General features: G+C 37.0%; 1 protein-coding gene and 1 pseudogene across 9 annotated transcripts in view; both read right to left on the minus strand.

Annotated features, from left to right (window-relative positions):
- Nucleotides 1-25,992, minus strand: part of BRAF (B-Raf proto-oncogene, serine/threonine kinase) — a 180,814-nt gene that overhangs the window by 125,548 nt on the left and 29,274 nt on the right. The gene's annotated exons all lie outside the window — the stretch shown is intronic.
- On the minus strand, nucleotides 25,890-25,986 carry LOC112811084 (U2 spliceosomal RNA; annotated as a pseudogene).

The following is a 25,992-nucleotide window of genomic DNA, read 5'->3' on the forward strand; positions in this document are numbered from 1 at the left end:
AATCTTTAAAAATATATGTACTCAAAAAAGTAATAATTGATAGGTATGTATTTATTACCATTTTTATACTTGTTTTGTGGTTGTTCTTACAGTTCTCATTCTTTCTTCTCTTGTTCTCTCTCATGGTTTGCTGGCTTTCTATAGTGATATCTTTGGATTCCTTTCTCTTTATTTTTTGCATATTTATTACTGGTTTTTGATTTGTGTTTTTGATTTGTGGTTACCATTGGGTTTATATATAAAGATAATATATATATATAAACATCTTCATACAAAATTATATATATACATCTTCTGCATATAAGTCCATATTAAATTGATGTTCTTAAGTTTGAACTCATTCTTTACTCCTCCCCCCCATCCACCTTCTAGATATATGGTGTCTTATTTTACATCCTTTTATTTTGTGAATCCCTTGATTTTTTTTTTTTTTACAGATATACTTATTTTTACTGCTTTTGTGTTTCCTACTTTTCTTACACTTGCTTATGGTCTTTCCTTTCCATTCAAAGAGTCCCTTTTATCATTTCTTGTGGGTCTGGTTAAGTAGTCATGAACTCCTTTAGCTTTTGCTGTCTGAGAAACTCCCATCTCTCCTTCTGTTCTAAATGACAGCCTTGCTGGATAGAGTATTCCTGGCTTTTTTTTTTTTCTCTCAACATTTTGAATATATCATGCCACTGCCTCCTGGCCTGCGAAGTTTCAGCTGAAAAGTCTACCTGTAGCCTTATAAGGTTTCCCATGTATGTAGCAGTCTTCTTTTGCTGCTTTTAAAAATCTCTTTATCACTTTATCAACCCTCCTTGGGTTGACTTTGTTGGGGGAATCTCTGTGCCTCCTGGGTCAGATTAGAGCAGTTTTCAGCTATTATTTCTTCAAGTAAATTTTCTGCCCCCCTCCACAATCTCTCCTCTTCTTCTGGGATCCCTATAATGTGAATATTATTATGACTGATGGAGTCACTTAGTTCCCTAAGCCTATACTCATGTTGTGTTATTTTTTTCTGTCACCTGCTCAGCTTAATTAGTTTCCATTACACTGACTTCTAGATTGTTAATTTGCTTCTGTTGCCTCTAGCTTGCTATTTATTCCACCCAGTTTATTTTTTATTTCACTGTGTTCCTCATCTCTGATTGGTTCTTTTTTTTAAAATTTTATTCATTTGAGAGAGAGAGAGAGAGACAGAGAGCGAGGGAGTGAGCACAAGCGGGGAGGAAGAGCAGTGGGAGAGGGAGAAGCAGGCTCCCTGCTGAGTGGAGAGCCTGATGTGGGGCTTCATCCCAGGACTCTGGGACCATGACCTGAGTTGAAGACAGAGAGGCTTAACCAACTAAGCCACCCAAGCACCCGAATGGTTCTTTTTTATCTCTTCATTAAAGGTCTCACTCATGTCCTCCATTCTTTTCTCAAGTCCATTCAGTATCATTATGATCATTACTTCTCTATCAAGTATATTACTTATAACCGTTTGGTTTATCTCTTTTGCTGTGATTTTGTCCTTTTCTTTCTTTTGGGACATATTCCTCTGTCTCCTCACTTTGTCTAACACTCTGTGTGTCTGTTTCTGTGTGGTAGAAGTCAGTTTCATCTCCTGCTCTTGAAAGTAATGGCCTTATGAAGAAGAGGTCCTGTAGTGCTCTTCAGGGTAATGTCCCCTGTTCACCAGAAACTGGCACTTCAGGGGGTGTGTCCATGTGTGTTGACCATGCCCTGGTCTTCTGTCCTGGTCACTTTTTTTCCTTCAGTCCAGTCATCTACAGAGGTTCTCTTTGCCTGTTATGGGTAGTGTTTAATCCCCAGCTGAGGTGGTACACAGTTTTAACAAGGTGTGTGCTGGTCTGCTTGCAAAATGAGATCTGCCACAGCTGCCACCCCCACTGGGAGCAGGGGTTGGTCTGGGCAGATAAGCAAAGTGGGTGAGGATGCAATTATAACAATGGGCACCTATAGTTTCTGCAGGGCCCGCCACCACTGCCTACCAAGACTGAGGCTCTGCAAAACTTGTGAGTCAGGAGACATGGTGTTGGCAAGGTTTGCACTGTTCTTCTGGGGGAGGAGACTGACAGTGCCAGGACTGAGGGTAAGGGGGCTGAGGTAAGCATAACTGGAAAGGCAGATCCACTGAAGCATGGGGAATGGGGCCTGGCATAAGCAGGTTAGAAAGTGAATGTTGGGAGCAACACTGGTTTACACAGGTGGCTGTATGTTTATGCTGGGGGGCAGGGGAGAGAGATGGCAGCTGCCAGCTCCTTTGTTCCTGGAGAGGTCCCTTAACCATCACTGCCCCTCAGGGACACACTCTGAAATGAGTAAAGTACTCTCCCCTCCCAGTATATCCCAGATGTTTTTCAAACTATTGCTTCTACACTATAGCTCTGTGGGCTATTTGTCCTGCTATCTCTTTAAGGGCAGAGACTCAGCATCCTTTCACCCTCCAAGCTCTCCCAGAGCCATAAAGCCTGCTGATTTTTAACATTCCAGGCTTTAAGTCCTGCTGGTTGTACCAATACATGAAATTTGGCCCCCTGCTTTCAACACCAAGTTATGGGGATTTGTCTTCCCCATGCAGTCTCCCCAATGTGCTATTCTACTTCCCCCCATTCTCTTAGCTGTTGGCTCCCTGCCTCCATGGATGACCACAGTCCGTTGAGCTTCCCACTGCATCTCCACCTTTCTACCCTCTTCATTGTGGCCTCTTCTCTCCCTTTAGTTGTGGAGTTGATTCTACCATCTTCAGGTCATTTTCTGAGTTATTTTATGCTGATGTGAGTGTTAGCCTGTTGCTATCAGTGGAATGAGCCTAGGGTCCTCTTACTCTTACATCTTCCCAGCCTCCTCTGAGTGCCATAAACTTTTTTTTTTTTTTTTTAGTTTTTATTTAAATTCCAGTTTGTTAAAATACAATGTAATATTAGTTTCAGGTGTACAATATAGTGATTCACCATAAACTTTTAAGATAATGTCCTTCAATCAAAAAAATGCCTCTAGGGGCACCTGGGTGGCTCAGTCAGTTAAGCAACCAACTCTTGGTTTCAGCTCAAGGCTGTGAGATTAAGCCCTGTGTCAGGCTCTGAGCTCTGCTTGAGATTCTCTCTCTCTTTCTTTGCTCCTCCCCAACCCCCACTCTCTCTCTCTCTAAAATAAATTTTTTTTTAAAGATTTTATTTATTTGATAGAGAGAGACACAGCGAGAGAGGGAACACAAGCAGGGGGAGTGTGAGAGGGAGAAGCAGGCTTCCTGCCGAGCAGTGAGCCCAATGCGGGGCTCAATCTCAGGACCCTGAGATCATGACCTGAGCTGAAGGCAGACACTTAATGACTGAGCCACCCAGGCACCCCTAAATAAATCTTTTTAAAAAGTAACAATTCTTTCCTCTACATACTTAAAGGAATCTATTGTGATAACCAGAAAACAATATGCCTTGTGCTCGCTTCAGCAGCACATATACTAAAAAAAAACAATATGCTCTTCTCTATGAGCTACAATATGGAGATGTACATCCTTATTTTAACTTTTAAATAAATTTAAAACAGAAAATTTCAAAAATACCATTCAAAACTACATTTTAAAATATGCTAAAACTTTAAAGAAAAAAGCATTCTGTACTCTCTCATTAATGTTATTAATTTTAGTTTATTTCTGAAACTTAACTTTTCTTAAAACTGTAAGGCTCTACCTGAAGAATTTTGCACAGCTCCAAGGTTCCAGAAAATCTTAACATCATAAATCCTTACAGATAGCTCTCTTTACTTCCAAATCTCTAATGAGTTCATCCTTCTGACTCAGGTAATTAGAAAAAAAGGCTTTAGCCTATATTCCAACTAGCCTGCTCTAAATTTTTGCTTTCCTGAACAAAAGAAAAGAAAACAAAACAAAACAAAAAAGAAAACTACGAAGAATATTTCTATGCCTCAGTGTGAACCTATATGACTGTCATTTCCTAGTCAGATTAATTCTCTTAACATAGTTTTCAAAATGTTCAGGAAACAATTCAAAATTACTCAAAATACAAAGAACCAGGAAAATCCCAACTCACATGGAAAAGACAACCAAATGATACTAACTCCAAGATGATTAAAACAGCTATAATAAATATGCTTCAGTAAGTGATCAAAAATACTTTTGGGGCACCTGGCTGCCTCAGTCACTAGAGCATGTGACTCATGATCTCAGGATTCTAAGTGTGAGCCCCATGTTGGGCATAGAGATTATTCACAAATTAAAATCTTTTAAAAAAATACTCTTGAAACCAACGAAAAACTAGAGTCTCAGCACAGTGAAGACAGAAGGACAGAAACTTTACAACTGAAAAATTAAATAATACAAATTTTAAAATATACATTTTAAAATAAAACTCAATGGATGTACTCCATAGCAGAATGAATATAGAAGAGTCAGTTAACATGAAGATGGATCAATAGAAATTATCCAATTTTAACAGCAGGGGGGAAAAAAGGAATTGAAATTAAAAAAAAACAGAACTTCAGGGTTCTATGGGTCAACAATAAGATCTAAGTTGTGTCACTGAACTCCAAAAGGAGAGGAAAGTGAACAGTAAAAAAATATTAGAGGGGTGCCTGGGTGGCTCAGTCAAGTAAGCATCCAACTCGTGATTTCGGCTCAGGTCATGATCTCATGGGTCATGAGACTGAGCCCCACATCAGGTTCTGTGCTCAGCAGAGAGTCTGCCTGAGATTCTCTCTCTCCCTCTCCCTCTGCCCCTCCTCCACTCTCTTGCACGCTCTCCCTCTAAAATAAATAAATAAATCTTAAAAATTTTTTTGAAGAAATAATTGTTGAAACCCTCCCAAATTTGACAAAACACGTAAAACTAAAGATTCAGAAAGGTCACTGAATCCCAAAATGGATAAATACATGGAAATAAACACATATACATTAAATGTTGAAAACTAAAGACAAATTATCTTGCAAGCAGATAGATAAAAATTACCCACAAACTATAAGGGAACAACATTTCAGACGACTACAGATTTCTCATCAGAAACCATGAAGACCAAAAGAAAGTAGCACATTTTCAAGGGCTGAAAGAAAAGAACTGACAACCTAAAATTCTCTATCCAGTGAAAGTACCTTACAGCAATTAAGTAAAAGAAAGATATTTTCAGATAAATGAAAACTAAGAGAATCTGTTGTCAACAGACCTGCTCTATAAGAATTAGTAACAGAAATGGTAAATATAATACATTAATCCTCTCCTCTTACATTCTTTAAATACGTATAATATTTGAAAAGAAAATGTATAACATTGCCTAGTGGGGCTTTGTATGAAGAGAAATGTAACATCCAAGTCGACAATAACAAAAGGGGGGCAGGAAGACAAAGACCCCTATATAGTGGTAACACTTCCAGTAATACACTTAAGGAGATAAAACATTTATCCTAAGCAGATAGTGAAGACTTTAGTATGTATATTATAATCTCGTGAGCAATCACTAAAGAAACTATATACAGACACAGGATTACCACACTAAGGAATTTTAAAGTGGAATACTAAACAATGTACAAATAACCCAAAAGAAGGCAGGAAAGGAGAAAGAGAATAATGGAAAACAGAGAAAACTAACATAAAACAAATTACTAAACTGGTAAATCTAAATCCAAACATATCAATAATTACATTAAATGTAAATGGTCTATAGATACAAATTAAGAGATAAAGACTGTCAGAAGAGATGAAAAAATATCCAACTATATGGTGTCTACAAATAACTCACTTTATAATGACATGGATAGCATAAAAGGATGGGAAAATATCTATCATGCAAACTAATTTAAAAAGCTTTACTGACTATGTTAATATCAGATAAAGTAGACTTCAAGGAAAAAAAGAGGGAGAAAAAGTGACATTACACAACGATGAAAGGGTCAATTCACTAAGAAGACACAAGTATCCTACTGTGCACCTACTAACAGAGCTTTAAAAAACATGTAATAAAAACACACAAAACATGAAAGGAAAACAAATTCACAATTATACTTCATGACTTCAACACTCCTCTTTCAGTAACAGAACTAGCAGAAAGACTAGTAGGATGTAGAAGAAATGAACACCTTCAATCCACTGGATCAAATTATATTTACGTAACACTCTACTTAAAACAGGATACAAATTCTTGTAAAATGCACATAGAACATTCACAAAGATAGATCATATCCTAAATCATAAAACAAACCTTGACAAGTTTAAAAGAACACATTCTCTAAAACTAATGATGTAATATATGGTGATTAACATAACAATAAAAAAATTAAAAAAAAAATAAAAGAACACATTCTCTGACCATAAAAGAATTAAACTAGAAACAAAGATAACTGAAAAACCTCCAAACACTTGGAAATTAAACTTTTTTTTAAAAGATTTTATTTATTTATTTGACAAAGACATAGCGAGAGGGAACACAAGCAGGGCGAGTGCGAAAGGGAGAAGTAGGCTTCCCACTGAGCCCGATGTGGGGCTCAATCTCAGAACCCTGGGATCATGACCTGAGCCAAAGGCAGATGCTTAACAACTGAGCCATCCAGGTGCCCCTAAACAAATCACTTCTTAATAATCCTTGGGTCAAAAAGGAAGCCCCCAACCCACAGGCCATTATCCTTCATAGGCAAAGATGCAAAAATCATTAATACGCTAGCAAATAATCCAGCAATTATAAAAAGAAGTAAAAATGAAAATACAACATACTGAATTTGTAGAATGCAGCTAACGTAGTAAAGGGGACTTTATGCCATTAAATTTATATCATTGTATCAGAAAAGAAAAATGGTCTCAAAAAAGCAAAATAGACCCAAAGAAAGGAGGACAGATAATAAAGAGGAAAAATCAGTTGAATTGTAAACAGAGGGGAAAATACATTTAAAAAATTAAACTGTTAAAAACACAATAGGGGGCACCTGGGTGGCTCAAGTTGGTTAATGTCTGCCTTTGGCTCAGGTCATGATAGCCTCCTTCTCCCTCTCCTCTGCCACTCCCCCTGCTGCTCCCCTCTGCTTGTCCTCTCTTGCTCTCTCTCTCTCAAATAAATTAATTAAAAAAATAAAAAAGACAACAGGTTCAAAGTGGAGTCACTTGTGTTAAGCCCACATCACCATCCGAGACTTAATACCTGATATAGATGCAGTTTTGGTCTCCCCCACCAATGTAACCTTAACCAGTCAGCCTGGAATACCTAGTCAGTAATTTGCCCCATAGACCCATGCTGTCCCTGCCCCCCCCCCAAAAGAATGGTGACCTTGCTTGAAAGAAATCAGCTCTTTGCTAGAATAACTTCCTTGTCCTACCTCCTTCTGCCTATAAAAGTCTTCCCTGTTGCAGAGTTCTTTGGTAACTCCTTTCTATCTCTTAGATGTGATGCTGCCCAATTCATGAATTGTTGAATAAAGCTAATAAAATCTTTAAAAATTACTCAGTTGAATCTTATTTTTTAACAAACCAAAGCTACTTCTTTGAAAGCATCAATAAAATTTATAAATCTCTAGTGAGAAAGACAAAGTAAAAAGAGAAGACACAAATTACCAACATTAATAATAAAAGAAGAATAAACTACAGACCCTCAAAGACATTTAGAGGTTGATAATAAGAGAATATTATGAAAAACTCAAAATGTACATAAATTCAAAAACTGAGAAGAAATGAACCAATTCCTCAAAAACCACACACACACACACACACACACACACACACACACACACACACACACACAATCTCCTACAAGGTGGAAGAGGTCATCTCAATTTCCTAAAACCATCAAGGAAATAGATTATTTTACAAACCTTCTCTAAAAGAAATCTCTAGATCCAAATGATTTCAGTGACAAGTTTTACAAAATGTTTAAAGAAATAGGAAATGAGACTAATTCTACACAATGTCCTCCAAAAACAGAATAGGAGGGAACACTTGCCAACTCACTTTATGGAGCCAGCATTGCCCTTATACCATCGTGAAAGACCGTACAAAAAAAGAAAACCACACACCAATATCCCTTTTGAATATAGATGCAAAGTCAAAGAAGAAATCACAAGGGATATTAGAAAATACTTTCAGAGAAATGAAAATGAAAACACAACATATCAAAACTTATGGGATACAGCAAAAGCAGTCCTCAGTAGGAAATATATACTGTAAATGCCCCCATCTCACACCATATATACAAATTAACTTAAAAATGTATAAATGACCTAAACATAAGAGCTAAAACTATAAACTCAGAAGGAAACAAGGTAAATCTTAATGACTTTGGATTCGACAATGGATTATTCGTTATGAAACCAAAAGTACAAACAAAAGAAAAAAACTGGATTTCAACAAAATCAAAAACATCTGTGCAAAGGACATTATCAAGAAAGTAAAAAGACCACCTATAAAGGGAAGAAAATGTTTGTAAATCCTGTATCTGAGGGGCGCCTGGGTGGCTCAGTTGTTAAGTGTCTGCCTTCGGCTCAGGTCATGATCCCAGGGTCCTGGGATCGAGGCCCACATCAGGCTCCCTGCTCTGCAGGAAGCCTGCTTCTCCCTCTACCAGTACCCCTGCTTGTATTCCCTTTCTCGCTATGTCTCTCTCTGTCAAATAAATAAAATCTTAAAAAAAAAAATCCTGTATCTGATAAAGGTCTGGTATCCAGAAGATATAAAGAACTGTTACAACTCAACAACAAAGACTACCCAATTACAAAATGGGGAAAGAACTCTAACAGACATTTCTTCAAAGATATAGAAAAAAGCCCATAAGCACATAAAAAGATACTCAAAATCATTAGTCATTAGGGAAATGCAAATCAAAATCACAGTGTGTTATCTCCCACTTACTAGGATGGCTATTATTTGAACACACCCACCCACACACACACACACACACACACACACACATCCACACACACAGAAAATAACAAGTGCTGGGAGAATATGAAGAAACTGGAACCCTCACGCATTGCTGGCGAGAATGGAAAATGATGCAGCTGCTGTACCAAGTTTGCTGGTTCCTCAAAACAACAAAAAACAACACAGAATTATCAGATAACCCAGCAATTCCACTCCCAGGTATATACCCAAAAGAACTGAAAACAGGTACCCAAATACACCAATATTCATAGCAGCACTATTCACAATAGTCAAAAGTTACAAGTAACCCCCAAACATCCATCAATGGATGAATGGATAAACAGATTGTGGTATACATGGACAATGTGAAAAACAAGAGACACTAAAGGTTGTATGTTTTATGATTCCATTTGTATAAAATTTAAGAAAAGATAAATCCATAGTAAGAGAAAGCAAATTGGTGATTGTAAGGGGCTAGGGGAGGGAAAAATGGAGGGAGATTGCTTAGTGGTGCAGGGTTTTATTTTTAAAGTGATGAATGTATTCTGAACTAGACAGAAGTGGTGGTTGCACAACATTGTGAATGTACCAAATGCCACTGAATTTTTCACTTTAAAGTGAAATTCATATTTTACGTGAATTTCACCTCAATTTGCAAAAAAAGGAATGAAGGACTGACCATGCGACAATATAGATGAACTTTGAAAATATTAAGTAAATGAAGACAGACGTTAAAGAACACATATTGTATGATTCCTTTTACATGAAATATCTAGAATAGGCAAATCTACAGACACAGAAAGATTGGTGGATGTCAGGGGATGGAGGAAGAGAGAATGGGAAGTGACAGCTAATGGGAATAGGGTTTCTTTTTGGAGTAATAATCATTTTTCAGAATTAGTGGTGATGGTTTACACAACTCTGAGTAAACTAAAATCTACTGACTTGTACACTTTAAAAGGACACATTTTATGATATGTGAATTATATTTCAAATTAATCTTAGAATGGGAGAGGGGAGAAAGCTAAGGATCAGTATTTATAAAACTGTGAGAACATTTAGGAAATCTCAGCAGTGCCAAAATATATTTATTTATAACCCTTCTTCTCTAACCATAAGATAGCCAAACTGTAAATTAAGAATAAAATACCCAAATACCCACCATACGTTCACCATATATGGTAATTTATAATTTGCTTATTCATTAACTTGAATCATGTGATCTGTGATACTACTGCTTGGGGAGATAAGTTTCTTAGCAAATGACTAAGTCCCACAGGTATGAGTCAGTGCTAGCTCAGCGATGCTTTGTTATACTCTACTAAATGTCTATGCCATCATGCTCACAAAATTATATCATACTAGATTTTACAAATAAAATAAGATGTTATAATGATATTCCAGACTCTGGAAGCTTCAAGAAGGTCTTAGGGTTTTGTTCTTCAGAAAGATGAAGGTGTAGTGATGTTATGAACTTGGTATTGAAAGAAAATGGTTGGTAGTGGCTATGTACTGTTTAATAAACACACCTAGGAAACAAAAAAAAAATTAAGAATAAAGTATCTAAAAAGTAAAAAGTAAAAATCAATTGATCAATAAAAATAAACTATGAATCCAGCCACTGGGAAGCTTTTTAAAAATTCAACTTCCAAATAAATCCTGAATTAAAGAAAAATCCACAAATGAAAGTACAATATTCAGAAATCACTGATAATAAAACACTACATATTAATGTAGCCAAAACAAAAGAAAATCAAGAGACTCAAATGCACTTATCAGAGGAAAAAACAGATCTGAAAATATATTGTTTGTTGTAAGATAGAACAATAATTACAAGAAAAAACCTCGAATAAAAAGAAAATAAATTTTAATAGCCAAAATTAATGAAGGAGCAAACGAAAAATTAAGTGCATTAAGGGGTGCTTGGGTGTCTCAGTTGGTTGAGTGTCCAACTCTTGGTTTCGGCTCAGGTCATGATTTCATGGGTCACGAAATCAAGCCCCAGGTTGGGCTCTGCAATCAGTGGGGAGTCTGGGGATTCTCTCCCTCTGCCCTCCCCCGACTTGTGTGCGTGCACACACTCTCTCTCTCTCTCAAATAAATAACCTTTAAAAAAATTAAGTACATTAAGTTAAACTAAGAATTCTTTGAAGAAATTAATATTGATCAATCCCCTGAAAATTTCAACAAGGAAATAAAGAATCAAAAAGGTAAAAAAAACACGCAGATAAAGATAAACAATATGGAGGACAGTATTACAAACAACTCCAATAACTGAAAATTTAGTTGAAATAGGCATTTACATGAAAATCTAAGTTGCCAAAATCAACTCAAGAAAACTTGGAAACCCTAGGTAGTAAGCCTGTAAAGAAACTAAAAGGTTGTAAAACGTGTATCCAATAGCAATACCAGGGCCTAAGGTTTTATATCCCTTTCCTTAAAGGGATGAAGGATAACAGGTGCCATTTTATCTTCCTCCACGGTCTGGAGATGCCAAGTGGCTGGAGTTCCCTAACTTTAGTAAACAACTGACACACACACTCAGGCAGTTTTGCACTCAAACTCAGACTTAAATCCCCCTTTTAACTAATGGAGTTAACAAAATACCTGTATTCACATACTTCCTATCACACATACACACAGTAACACAGAAAAGAGAGACAGAGAATCAACAGATGAATGAATAGAGACGGCACAACATTAGTGGCCTGAAAAATGTCCAACAATTTTCTTTTACTACCTCACAAAAGAGGACAAGCGTCAATTTCCCTAATAATTCAAATTACTGAAAGGAAAGTGGAATTTTTGCTTTTTCTACTATTTAGTTATTATTTAAAGTTAAATTCAGGGGTGCCTGGGTGGCTCAGTTGGTTAAGCATCTGCCTTCAGCTTGGGTCATGATCCCAGGGTCCTGGGATCGAGCTCCAGTTTGGGTTCCCTGCTCAGTGGGGAGCCTGCTTCTCCTTCTCCCTCTCCCTCTGCTGCTCCCCCTGCTTATACTCTCTGTCAAATAAATAAAATCTTTAAAAAATATATTAAAAGTTAAATTCAAAAGGTTCCCCAGATGAAAAATATTCTGGGCACTGATTAAATGTTCTTTATTTTTTTCCAATATAAAGACTATAGCCAATACAATTTACATAATCAATACAGCAAAAATTTATACAACTTTAAAAGTCGACAGCAAAAGAACCAAATAGCTCAAATGGCCAGATTCACTTTTCTGCTTATTTTTGATTATTGCCAGTCCCAATTTAATGAACATTAAATATAGCTAAAGAGAAATAAAATGCAAGACAGTGTCATCAACATGACAACTCTTTGAGCAAATTACCTTAAACTCTATGACACACTTTAAAATGACTGATTAAAAGTCATTTTTATGACTTTTAATCAGTCATTCTAAAGTCCACCAACAGTTGGCTTCTATGAACAAACTCAGGAATAATACACAAAAACTGACAGTGGATACATATGAGAAGTAAGAGTAGAGCTCAGTTAGAATGGAAGTTAAAGTTACCCTTCCCTGGGTCGCCTGGGTGGCTCAGTCTTTAAGCATTTGCTTTCGGCTCAGGTCATGATCTCAGGGTCCTAGGATCGAGTCCCGCATCGAGCTCCTTGCTTGGCGGGGAGCCTGCTTCTACCTCTGCCTGCCACTCCCCGCCTGCTTGTGCTTGCCCTTTCTCTCTCTCTCCCCCTCTCCCTGACAAATAAATAAAACCTTTAAAAAAAGAAAAAGAATAATAATTAAAAAAAAAGTTACCCTTAATTGTATATGCTTTTGTATTTTTTATAACCAGGCAATTTTCAATAAAAACTAGTTACAAATTTTTGAAATTATATATAAATTTAAAGCCATAATCAATCAGTGTAGTCACTCTATTAACAGGTTTTTTAAGATTTTATTTATTTGACAGAGAGAGACACACAGCGAGAGAAGGAACACAAGCAGGGGGAGTGGGAGAGGGAGAAGCAGGCTTCCTGCTGAGCCGAAGGCAGACTTAACGACTGAGCCACCCAGGCGCCCCCAACAGGTTTTTTTGTTTTTTTGCATATCAAGACCAAGTATTAATCAGGTAAAAAATTTATCTAATTAGAGCTAAGTTTTTATGATTAAAACTATATTCAAATAAAAAGGTAAAAGATAAAATGTTTAACTACTGAAATTTACCCATTTAAATAAGATTATAAGAAAGTAATATTTCCAAAGAGATATTCACATATCAGATAAATCTGATTCTTTTAGAATGTTTTGTGATTATTTTTGGTGGATCCAGTTTATGTCATCCTACTTTAACATTTAAGGAGATTTTCAATACTAATACACACTCGTGTATTTTATGATCTTACGCATATTTTTTTGGGTGCATAGTTCTGTGAATTTTATTTAAATCCAATTAATTAATATATAATGTATTATCTGTCAGAGGTACAGGTCTGTGATTCATCAGTCTTATATAAATACCCAGTGCTCAGTGAATCTGGGTGGCTTAGTTGTTAAGCGTCTGCCTTCAGCTCGGGTCATGATCCCCGGGGTCCTGGGATTGAGCCCCACATCAGGCTCCCTGCTCAGCGGGGGGCCTGCTTCTCCCTCTCCCTCTCCCCCTGCTTGTGTTTCTCTCTTGCTGTGTCTCTGTCAAGTAAATAAATAAAAATCTTAAAAAAAAAAATACCCAGTGCTCATTACAACACATACCCTCCCCAATGTCCATCACCGAGTGATCTTACACATATTTTAGAAATAAGCCAGCTAACTACGGATCACACACACAAAAATAGCTCCAAATGAAGATGTTTTGACATTTCTAAGGATACACATCATTCTACATCTACCATTTTAGCTTGAAAGTTTTTATATTTTGCAAGCAAAATACTGATACTAAACCAATCCAGCACCATTTCATCCACAGACTTAACACACACACACACACACACACACACCTTGTTCCACAAAAGTCAAATAAGGACATTAAAAAAAAAATCAGTTTGTAATTTTCCCTTCCACCTTCCCCCAATTCTACGACTCTGAAGTACTCGATGTCAACATTTTGAGTCATTTTCTTTCAGATTTTTCTCTCTGCCTTTATGTTCTTTTTAAAAACAAAACCAGGATTATACTTAATATATTATTCCTTGGCAACTATCATGGTTCTGGTAATTTTGTGTTCAAGTTTACTCAACCATATATTAAAACATACACATTCTGGTTATTGGAACATTTTATTCAACAATGCAGCAGCACACAATAGTTAAAGAGTTATACATTTTCCAGGGCTTTTATTTTTTTTTAATTTTATTTATTTATTTGACAGAGAGAGACACAGCGAGAGAGGGAACACAAGCAGGGGAAGTGGGAGAGGGAGAAGCAGGCTCTCCGTGGAGCAGGGAGCCTGATGTGGGGCTTGATCCCAGGACCCTGGGATCACGACCTGAGCCAAAGGGAGACACTTAATGACCGAGCCCACCCAGGCGCCCCTACCAGGGCTTTTATTTTTGCGGGATAGATTCCCTAAAGGACAATTGCTGGATTAAAAGATGGACACAAACACACAATTTTAAAATTTGTAATAAACATTATCATATACTTTTGCAAAAGGCTTTACAAATTATCAATCCTTTCTTTTTCATTAATTTTTTTTTAAAGTAGGCTTCATACCCAGCATGCGGGGCTTGAACTCCCCACCCTGAGATGAAGACCTGAGCTGAGATCAACAGTTGGACGCATAACCAACTGAGCCAACCATTGAGCATCCCTAAAATTCTCAATCCTTAGTCAGTATCTGTATCTCAATCCTATCAGCAACTCAGTCTCATCATGCCCAAACAGGTGCTGATAGGTTGCTGATTTTCCTATAGTCCAGCTAACAACTGATGTTATTATTTTTTTATTTATTTTTTGCTACTATACCAATGGACAAAACATAATCTTGCTGTCAATACTAACTTCCTGGGGCACCTGGAAGCTGCCCAGTTGGTTAAGTGTCTGCCTTCACTCAAGTCATGATCCCAGGGTCCTGGGATCGGGCCCCAAATTGGAGTCCCTGCTCCATGGGGAGCCTGCTTCTCCCTCTCTCTCTGCCGGCCGCTCCCCCTGCCTGTGCTCTGTCAAATAAATAAAATCTTTAAAAAAAAACAAAACAAAACAAACCAACTTCCTTTTCTAATGAGATTATCTACTCAGACATTATGAATCTGCATGTCTTGTTTTATGAATTATAGGTTTATATCTTTTGTCCACTTTTAATGCAGTGTCATTTTCTTTTCAATTTGTGAGAGGTCTCTGTATATTAGGACTGTTAATCCTTTGTTAAGTGTCAGGGTTTTTTTTTTGTTTCTTTTTTACGGATTTTATCTCTTTGAGAGAGAGAGTGAGATGGGGGGCAGAGAGAGAGAGAGATCACGAGCACGGGGGAAGGGCAGGAGAAGCAGACTCCTCGCTGAGCAGGGAGCCTGATTTGAGACTCAATCCCAGGACCCTCATATCATGACCTGAGCTGAAGGCAGACACTTAACCGACTGAGCCATGCAGGCACCCAAGTGTCAGTTTTTTCCATTGTATATCACATCTTTTCCTTTTATGTGCACACTATTATCTTACAAAAATCCTGAATTTTTATATATTCAAGTGTGTCAATCTTTTCCTTTATACTTCTCGGATTTCCTAACTTGCTTAGTTCTGCTCCATCCCTCAAATTGAGAAAAGCACTAGAACTTCCTAGTGGCTAAGAGCATGGGCTTTGTGGTCATAATACTTTGGATTAAATCTTATTTCACCACTAATCAGTTGTGAATACTTGGGCAATTTCCTAATATGTCTCCTCAACTACAGAATGGGAATGATGAAAGTACCTACTTCATAAGGTAGTTAGGGGAGGGACTAAATTAATATATGTCAAAACCTTAGAATAGAACATACAGAATTACCAAAATGCTTGTGCTTATTATTTAAGTTGGATCTAGAATTAACAATGGTCCTCAAACTTTACCATGCACAGAATCACTAAAACGGCGTGTTAAAATATAGATTGTAGAGCCTCATGTCCAGAGTTTCTGATTCAGTAAGTCTGCAGTAGAGCCTGCATTTTTTAAATAGGGCTCCAGGTAATGCTGTTGCTGCTGGTTGTGGGCACCTCACTTTCAGAACCACGTATTTAGAATTAAAAGAATGTTTCTTAATCTCTAAAAAGTTAATGTTACAGTATATGGGATCAGTTTTCTACAGATGATTTCCAGTTTATTTAATTACATCTCCTTAGTGTACAGATAGTGTACATGGGATATATATCTATATTGGTTCCATTCATGTCTGAAAATATCTTGGCTAGGTATGTGATTCTTAAATGCACTTTTTTCTCTCCATTTCTCCAGAGAGAAATGCCAATGTTGACTTATCTTTCCTTTCTGTTCTGTCTACAAGCTTCTGATCATCTGTATCCCTGATATTCAGGAATCGCATCAGGAAATGTAACTTTTGCTTGTTATTCTGTCTTTCTTCAGCTCAGAGATACAGTCTTCTATTGTTTATTTCTCTGCTTTTTTTCATTTTAAAAATCCCTTAATTCATATATTAGATTTCCTGAGTATATATTCTAAGTCACTCACATTTTTACTCATGAATTCCATTTCTGTGTATTTTTCCTTTTTCATTGTCAAATACTGATTAGTCACTTATGTACCCAAGACTATTCTAGGCTCTAGCCACATAGCAGTAAACAAAATCCCTGCCCGCACAGAGTATACATTCAGGTAGGGGAACAGACAAACAGGAAAACAAACATATCAATTTCTAACAGTTATAAATGCTTTGAAGAAAATTCAGTCTAGGTAAGGGAGAGAGAACAGAGGAGAGGCTCTTTTAGAAAGAGCAATTTGTGGTCAAGAAAGGTCTTATCAGAGGTGATGACATTTGAACAGATATCTAGGAGAATGACCAGAGGAAGCTTGCAAGAATACCCCTCAGGCAGAGAAAAAAATAGCAACTACTGAGAAAAGCCCTAGGTTAGAAGTGTGCCTTGGAGATCGCAAAAAACAGAAAAGCCAATGTAGCTGGTGTTGAGAAAATGCAGATAGTGCAAAACAACAGTTCTCAAACTTCTTGGTCTTGGGATCACTTCACACTTTTAAAAATTATTGAGGATCTCTAAAATCCTCAAATCCTTTTGGTTATGTGGGCTATATCTATTGATAGTTGCCATACTAGAAAGACTGAGAAATTATCAAACTATTAATTTAATAAGAAATCCACTACGTAACATTTTTTAAGTACACTGTCCAAAACAAACAAACAAAAATTAGTGAGAAGAATGACACTGTTTTTCCCCCAAAGATTTTATTTATTTATCTGAAAGAGAGAGAAGCGAGAGAGGAACACAAGCAGGTGGAGTGGGAGAGGGAGAAGCAGGCTTCCCGCCGGGCAGGGAGCCCAATGCAGGGCTAATATCCCAGGACCCCGGGATCATGACCTCAGCCGAAGGCAGACGCTTAATGACTGAACCACCCAGGCGCCCCAAATGACACTGTTTTACATCTTTACAATTCTTTTTCATGACTAGCTTAATAGAAGAAGCTGGTCTCTAGTATATTTCTGCAGTAATCTGTAGCAATAACCACACATCAGTGAACAACTGGAAACTCCATTTTACACTCATGAAAATCCAACTAAAAATTAAATAACATCTTGGTATATTTTACATTAATAACATCTTGGTATTTTTTATATCCCTGTGGATCCTTGGAAAGAGCCTTGGGGGCCTCTGGCTATCTCCACATTTTGAGAATCACTAGTTTAGAAGATAAAGTGACAGAGGCTGGCAGGGGCCAGATTACATAGACCTTGAAAATCATAGTTAAAAAGTCTAGTTCCGTTTTAAATGAAAATGGTTTTCTTTTCTTTTTAAGATTTTATTTGAGAGAGAGCATGAGGGGTGGGGGAGGGGGACAGAGCAGAAGGAGAGGGAGAAGCAGGCTGACTCGACTGGATCCCAGGACCCTGGGATCATGACCTGAGCCGAAGGCAGATGCTTAACCAACCTGACCAAGCCACCCAGGCTCCCCTTAAGTGTGGTTTTCTAAGTAAAGAAGTAACATAAATTACATCTTAAAAGATCACTCCCATTGCTATGTAGAGAAGAGAATGTAAGGCGGCAAAACCATTTAGAAGGATATTGCAGACAAACAGGAAAACAAACTAGGTAACTAGGTAGATGAAAGTAGCTAAGACTAAGGTGGTGGCAGTGGAAGTAGTGTGAAGTGGTACAGCGGTTCAAGATACATTTCAAAGGTAGTGCCAATGAAACTCACTAGAAGACTGAATCCTGGATATGAAGAAAAAAGATCTTACTTGATCTTATAGAACAGAAATTCAGTTCTTAGCCGTAGATTCTTTTTTTTAGTTTGTCTCTGAAATTTATACATTTGGGAATTCATTCCAGAGAAAATTCTCCTGGCTCCATGTCTGAAATATATCCTTTATCAGATTACTTACCACTTGTCCTGCTATCACCTTAGTCCAAGTGACCATCATCTCTCCCCTAGAATCTGCAATGATTTGTTCACTGAACTCACAGATGATTAGAGTAAAAAGAAAACAGGAAATTGTGGATAATGCATTTTAAGTATGGTTGACACATGCAAAAACACATGGAACTCCACTCAAAGGCTTTGGCCCTATGTCAAAATATAGGCATAGGACAATACATTTTTTACGTTTTAAATTAAAATATGGTATTTATATCTTAATTTCCTTAAAAATTTTTCCACTTTAACCATCTTCAATTAACAACCAACTGCTGGTACTGATTGCATAATAGAAGCATCCACTTAAATAGCAAACGTAAATAGCAACATACTTTTCGTTTGCTCTTAAAACAAAGGACATCTCAAGTTCAAAGATCACAGCTGTGGAGGTAATACACCTTAATAATCTATGAAAACTCAAATAAACCTTAAATTGATAAAAATATTCAAACAAAAAATGAGATAATTACACATGTAATTCCTGTAAAACATTCTACTTGCTGTAAAAAGAACAGAATGTCTACAACCCTTTCTATTTAAAATATAAGCAAGTTCTAGACACAAACCTCTGTGTTGCTTTAGTCAACTTTGTTGATTTTTATCTCAAATAAGGAATTCCTTAATTTTTTTGAGTATAGTTGACACACAATGTTACATTAGTTGCAGGTATGCAACATAGCAATTTGACAAGTTTATACATTATGCTATGTTCACAAGTGAAGCTACCACCTGTCACCATACTGTTTTTTTCTTTCTTTTAAGCACAACTGAACCACCTGCTTCGAAAGAGAACACATAAAGGATAATTTTCCTCTATCTCTATGCTATGAAAAGCAAAGCAAAGCAGTCACTTGATCTTCCTATTTCCTTGCCATCCTTGGCAAACATTCTGCACTGTGATCTTAAGGAGCCTACCTTTAATATAGTTAAGATTTTAACCACTACATTTGGAATCTACCACAAGATGCCCTTCTGTACCATCTTATTAGATCCTGTTTAGTCACATCTTATAATGCCATTTTATCCCCCCAAGGCAATTCTGTTTTTCCTCCAGGTTCCTTTATTTACTTCTCCAGTTAGCCGTGTGAGATATTTTAAGACCTGACCTTTTTAAACTATGGTACACATTTTTTCAAGGCTTCTAAAAATGTTTTTAGGTATTTCTAGCTATTTAACGTTGTTTAAATACTCAGTAAATGTGAGGCACTGTTGGGAGTGCCAGACACATAAAACTTTGTCCCTACCCTTACAATGTACTGGAGTTACTTTTATCTAAACAATTCTAAGCCCACATTTTGTTTCAGTTCCCTTTTCTAAAGATGAATAACCACACAATGAATTATTTTGGCTTTCTCCCTTCCTGATAAACTACTATATATACTCGAATGGTGATTACTTAATTATATACTGATTTATCCACAGACCTCTTTGCCTACTAACTAGAACTAATCCAAAATATATGTATGTAAAATAAAAAGATAGCCATTTTATTGCATGTTCTGTGCCTGTCAGGTTATATACACTGGCTCATTTAATCATTACAACACAGTAAGATAGTATGTATTCCATTATATAAATGAGTGGTAAGGTTCATTAAGGTTAAGTAACTTGCTCAAATTCACACCAAGAGGGGTTGGAATCCAGATCCATCTCACACAGTAATAAGAAATAAAGATGGTATCTTCAATAAAGGCTTCAAACAAATCACAAATTCAATGACCATCTACAGTAGACCTTGACAATAAAACAGAATTTAACCAACATATCCATTATATGCAAAAAACTACAGGCTTTGGAGACATGGAGATAATCAGACTCTACTTTTTAGATAACAGTTTAAAAGGAGACATAAGCTATCTTTTACTTCTCTAGAAGACCCCAATTTAAGTCAGCTCCCCATTATAGAAGTTCTTAAACTTCCTAGTTTTTTTTTTCTTTTCCTTTCTTTTCTTTCTCTTTCTCTCTCTCTGCCTTTCTGTCTGCCTTCCTTTCTTCCTTCCAAGATTTTATTTTTCAGTAGTATCTACAACCAACATGGGGCTTGAACCTTCAACTACAAGATCCAGTTGCATGCTCTACCCACCAAGCCAGCCAGGAGCTCCTTCTTAAACTTCCTGGTTTCAGAATCCCTCTATAATCTTAAAAATTATGGAGGACTTTTCAGAGCTTTTATTCATGTAGGTTATAGCTTTCAATGTTTATCATATTAAAAATTATAACCAAGAAATTTTTATTTTATTTTTTAAAGATTTTATTTAAATGACAGAGAGAGAGAGAGAGCACAAGTAGGCAGAGCGGCAGGCAGAGTGAGAGGGGCTGAGCAGGGAGCCCGATGCAGGGCTCGATCCCAGGAGCCTGGGATCATGACCTGAGCTGAAGGCAGACACTTAACCGACTAAACCACCCAGGCACCCCAAGAAATTTTTATTTTTAATTCATTTAAAAATTACACACAAACGCATTAACTCAACTGATCTACTTTTTATGAAAAAAATAATTACATTTTCCAAAACAACAAAATAATGAAAAGGGAAAGTGCTATTTCCTATATTTTTTATAGTATCATTAATATCTGTGTTAACAGAAGACATCTGAATTCTCTTATCTTCTGCATTCAGTCTGTTGCACTCACACATTTTATCACTGGATACTCAGAATCAAACTGAAAAGGCAAACAACGTCTTAGTATTATGAAAACAGTTTTGAGGGGCGCCTGGGTGGCTCAATCATTAAGCGTCTGCCTTCAGCTTGGGTCATGATCTCAGGGTCCTAGGATGGAGCCCCAAATCGGTCTCCCTGCTCAGCGGGAAGCCTGCTTCTCCCTCTCCCACTCCCCCTGCTTGTGTTCCCTCTCTCGCTGTTTCTCTAAGAAATAAATAAAATCTTAAAAAAAAGAAAAGAAAGTAGTTTTGAACTCAAGGACCCTTCAAGGCATCCTTTACTATTCCTTCATAGCACCTTTCAAAAATTTATAATTACATTTGTGTGCACAGATTTTGTTCAAGGTCTGTGTTATCTCTAGACTACAGGTTCCATAGTGACTGTTTTTGTACATGAATATGTCCACGATGTCTACACATTTTGCCCAACACATAGTCGTCACAAAAATATCTACTGAGTTATCATACTATAATAACATAAAGAAACTACTGTGATTAAAAGAGGATAAATGGACAATATGTGTCTGGAAGCAAATTTGGAAGACTTCCTATTTGACTTGGATCCTAAAGGATAGTTAGAATTTTGTTGAAGGTAGGTGGGTGTGGGTGGGTATAAGAGTATTGCAGCCACAGTAAACAATCATCAGTGGCATCTAGGTCCAAGTTATGTTCCTAATAAGTCTTTTAATAGTGTGGTTTGGCTACAGCATAGGTAAGAGTTTAGGAGGACATAAAGGTAATAAAGGTAAGCTGAAAAATCTTCAATGAAATTTGGCTTTTTTTTTTTAAGATTTTATTTATTTATTTGACAGAGAGAGACACACCGAGAGAGGGAACACAAGCAGGGGGAGTGGGAGAGGGAGAAGCAGGCTTCCCGCGGAGCAGGGAGCTGGATGCGGGGGTCCCAGGACCCTGGGATCATGACCTGAGCTGAAGGCAGACACTTAACGACTGAGCCACCCAGGCACAGCTGGCTTTTGTTTTAGAGACAAAAGCCAAATGGTCAACATCCATGGTTTAAATTCCTTATACCACTATTTACTAGATGGGCTTGGATATGTTTATTCCAAATCTTACTCTGCTCATACTTCACAAGGCTATTGTAATGGTTTTACGAGATCATAATTTTGTGTGTTATTTTGTTTACTGTCATTACTCTAAACTATTATCCTTTCTCCCTGGACTACTACTTATAAAAGCATCTTTAAAAAAAATTTATTTATTTACTTGAGAGAGAGAGAGAGAGAGAGCTGGGGGTGGGGTGGGAGAGGAGCAGAGGGAGGGGGACAAGCGGACTCCACATCAAGCGCAGAACCAGCCTTGGGGCTCAATCCCATGACCCCAAGATCATGACCTGAGCCTAAATCAAGAGTCAGATGCTTAACCAACTGAGCCATCCAGGCACCCCTACTTACAAAGGCATCTTAACTGGTTTCCCCATTTCTTTTGCCCTATTCCCATTCCTCTCTTATCCATTCTCCACAGTCAGAGTGAAATCCCTAAAACACAAATCTGATCACATCACTTTCCCTGCTTAAACCTTTTAATGGCTCCCCAGTGACTCAAAATAAAACCTTAACTTCTTAGCACAGATTACAAGATCCTAAATGATGCCACAATACCTACCTCCTGCCTTATCAGGCACTATTCTTCCCATCCCTTACTCAATAAACTCAACAACACTGACCTTCCAGCAGGAAAGCCTTTACACAAGCTATTTTTTCTTCTTGGAAAATTCTACCAAGCACTTTCCAAACAAACACAGCTTTTCCAGATAGAAGAGATCTTTCGATCTCACTTCCTCAGAGAGGCCTATCCCGATCACTCTCCCCCAGTCTATACTGGATGCACATTAACAGTACCTGGTATTTTTTCCTTGGGCACATAATCACAATTCAGAATTTGTGTGTGTGTGTACGTATTTTTTTTTTATAATTTGTTTAATGGATGTCTCCTGATTATAGAGACCATATCTAAGCCAGTACATATAGTAATTTTTTTTAAAAAATTGCAGTTTTTATTGTTATAAATGGCTTTTGATCTGATTAGACATATAGTTTAGATGTTTACTCTGGCAACAATGTTTAGGTTAACTAACAAGCCAGAGAGGCACTGGAGGCAAAAAGTACCATTAAAAGCATGCCACAATTATAGGCAAGAAGTAATGAGAGTCTGAACTACTGCTGAGAGATTTAATATCCTCACAATAATCCTGTAAGGTATCAAGGAGGAAGCTAAGGTTGTTCTGAGAAAGTAAATGGCCATTCCATAAGAGAAAGTTTTAAAACTTTTCATATAATATAGCTATGAGTTTGGATGACCAGAAAAGTAGAGAAACTATAATTCCAACTTCACAAAGTAAATCACCACAACTGTAATACTGAAGTGGGTACAAAAGAAACCCCTTTATTCAATGTAATAAAGTCTGGTGGTTGGTTAACTGAACAGGTTCATTAAATCAGAGAATCATAAGCAATGATAGAATCTTAAACACCTATTTTACTTAAAACTGTAAAATGAACATTCTCCAATCCTTGATGTAGGGCAAGGGATCTTCCTTTAACTATAACCCACACTTAAATCTGACAGCAAATACTTTTTTAAATGGGAACTATCAGTTAACCTGATGAGTTGGAGAAGTGTAAATCAGTTAAGAGAACTTAAATTATTTTCCCCTTTTGAATACTATAGTTGAAATGATGGAAAATGAATAGTAATTTACAACGTGATGGCCAAATGCATGATTTACACCTATGAGGGCACACAGGAGACTCTTTATTAGGGTTGTAGGCAGACATTATTTAGTAATGTATTCATCAAGAAAATTAAGAAAAATTCAGATTTTTCATATTTAATATTTACAGAGCCACCCTCACTTAGGGTTAATAGATATGTTAGATACAGTTAAGAGGTATGTGGAAGACCTGCCATTCCACACGGCAGAACGCTTGATGGTGGTGGTGTTCTCATTCTTCTTTGCACATTTGTCTTATTGTGACACGCTACGACTTAAATACTGAGTTAAGTAAATGTATGGTTATTATCTAGTTTTAACTAAAACCTTATGAAACAGACATGAGGCTTGAAAGGAACTCATACCAAAAAATCTCAAACCTCCTACTGAACCTAACACTACTGCTGCTAGAGAAAAAGGCAAAGCTGACGTGTGTGCTCCTAGCACAAGCTGTTTGGCAGCCACAATATAGGATTAAAACAATGATCTGATCCAGTGGTTCTCAACCAGGGCTGACTCTTGGCAGTGTCTGAAGATATTCTGATTGTTAGAATTGAGGCGAGGGTACTATTGGCACCTAGTAGGGAGAAACCAGGGATGCTGCTTAACATCCTATAATGCAAAGGACAGCTCCCCAAGCCAAGAATTATCCAGGCCAAAATGTCTGGACTTTATTTCTCAACAGTGCCCAGTTTGAGAAATCCTGACCTAATCAGATCTGACAAGAAACTAGCCAGTTTTAAAAAATTATCCAGATTATTCAAAACACAGATTCGTATCCACTATCATTAATGATGAATCTTGCCATAAGGGTGTAATGGCCTGAGATATTAGCTAAAGATAAACAAAACCATCAAAATTCCTTTCATTTTTAGCTTAGTTTTTAAAAATTTATTTTTGTACAGAACACACGTGATTTATAAGACAGACAGACATGTAGTGGGGGTAATGAATTTTACTGATAATATAAAAAATTTTAAAGTCTGAAGATTCAAACAACAAAAGCTAATAAAGAGGTATCAGTACATTGACATAAGTAGAGTGTATCAAAATTCTAATTTAAATTCCTAGCTAAAAGAATCTGGTAAAGAAATGTTTTATTCTCGGGCGCCTGGGTAGCTTGGTCGTTAAGCGTCTGCCTTTGGCTCAGGTCATGATCCCAGGGTCCTGGGATCAAGTCCCGCATCAAGCTCCCTGCTTGGCGGGGAGTCTGCTTCTCCCTCTCCCATCTGCTCATGCACGCTCTCTCTCAAATAAATAAATAACATTGTAAAAAAGAAAGAAAGGAATGTTTTATTCTCTAGGACAAGCACAACCCAGGGTATTAAATTGATTCAAGATAATAATCCAGATTGAAAACCATCAGTAGGAAACCAGTCAAGGCTCCAAAAATATAAAGAAAACAACATGAGCTGTCAATTGTGGTTAACAAACTGCAAGAGTAACTGTACGTGATACAACAGTAAGTGAGGAGGTTCCAATTAGCATGGTGGTTAAGAGCATGGCCTCTGTAATCACAGTGCCTGGGTCCAAATCCCAGATCCTCCACTTAAGCAATGTACCCCTAGCCAAGTTGCATAACTTTTCTAAACCTACTGTTTTGTCTACAAAATGGGAATTACAGTATCTAATTCTTATGGCCCTTGTGAAAATATATGGTATAGCATAATAGTTTAGAGCACAAGCTTTAAAATCAGAATCAGCTCTGACACTTATTAGCTCTGTAATCTTGGACAAAGTACTTAACTCCCAAGTGTCAGTTTCTTCATCTATAAAACATATTTAAATTAAAATATGATAAATTTTATTATATAATTATGTAGAGAAGAGTTTATAAAACATATCCACAGTTTAAAGAATGACTGTAAAGTTAAGAAACAGCACTGCCAGTAACTTAAAAGCCTCCCACGTGTCCTTTCTCATCCACTGTCTGCCATTCCTGGGGTAATCACTATTACTCTTCACTTTTGTGATAATTATTCTCTTGATTTTCCTTATAATTCTGTACCTACATTTGTATTCTTAAACAATACAGTTAATTCCATGTCTTTGAACTTTTTATAAATAGAAGCATGTTGCATTTAAATTTTTGTGACTTCTAATGTTTGACTAATATGTTTGTGGGATCATACACATTGGTGAAGGAGCTGTTTTCTCCTGCTCTATTTGAACTAAGTTTTTATTAAACTAATAAGAACAAATACTACACTTGATCTTAGCCAAAAGGCCAAGAAGTGATGAACCA

Source organism: Callorhinus ursinus, unplaced genomic scaffold, assembly GCF_003265705.2.
Source record: "Callorhinus ursinus isolate GAN/ISIS: 27379988/994484 unplaced genomic scaffold, GSC_fseal_2.0 scaffold12, whole genome shotgun sequence".
In the NCBI taxonomy this organism is placed as follows: Eukaryota; Metazoa; Chordata; class Mammalia; order Carnivora; family Otariidae; genus Callorhinus; species Callorhinus ursinus.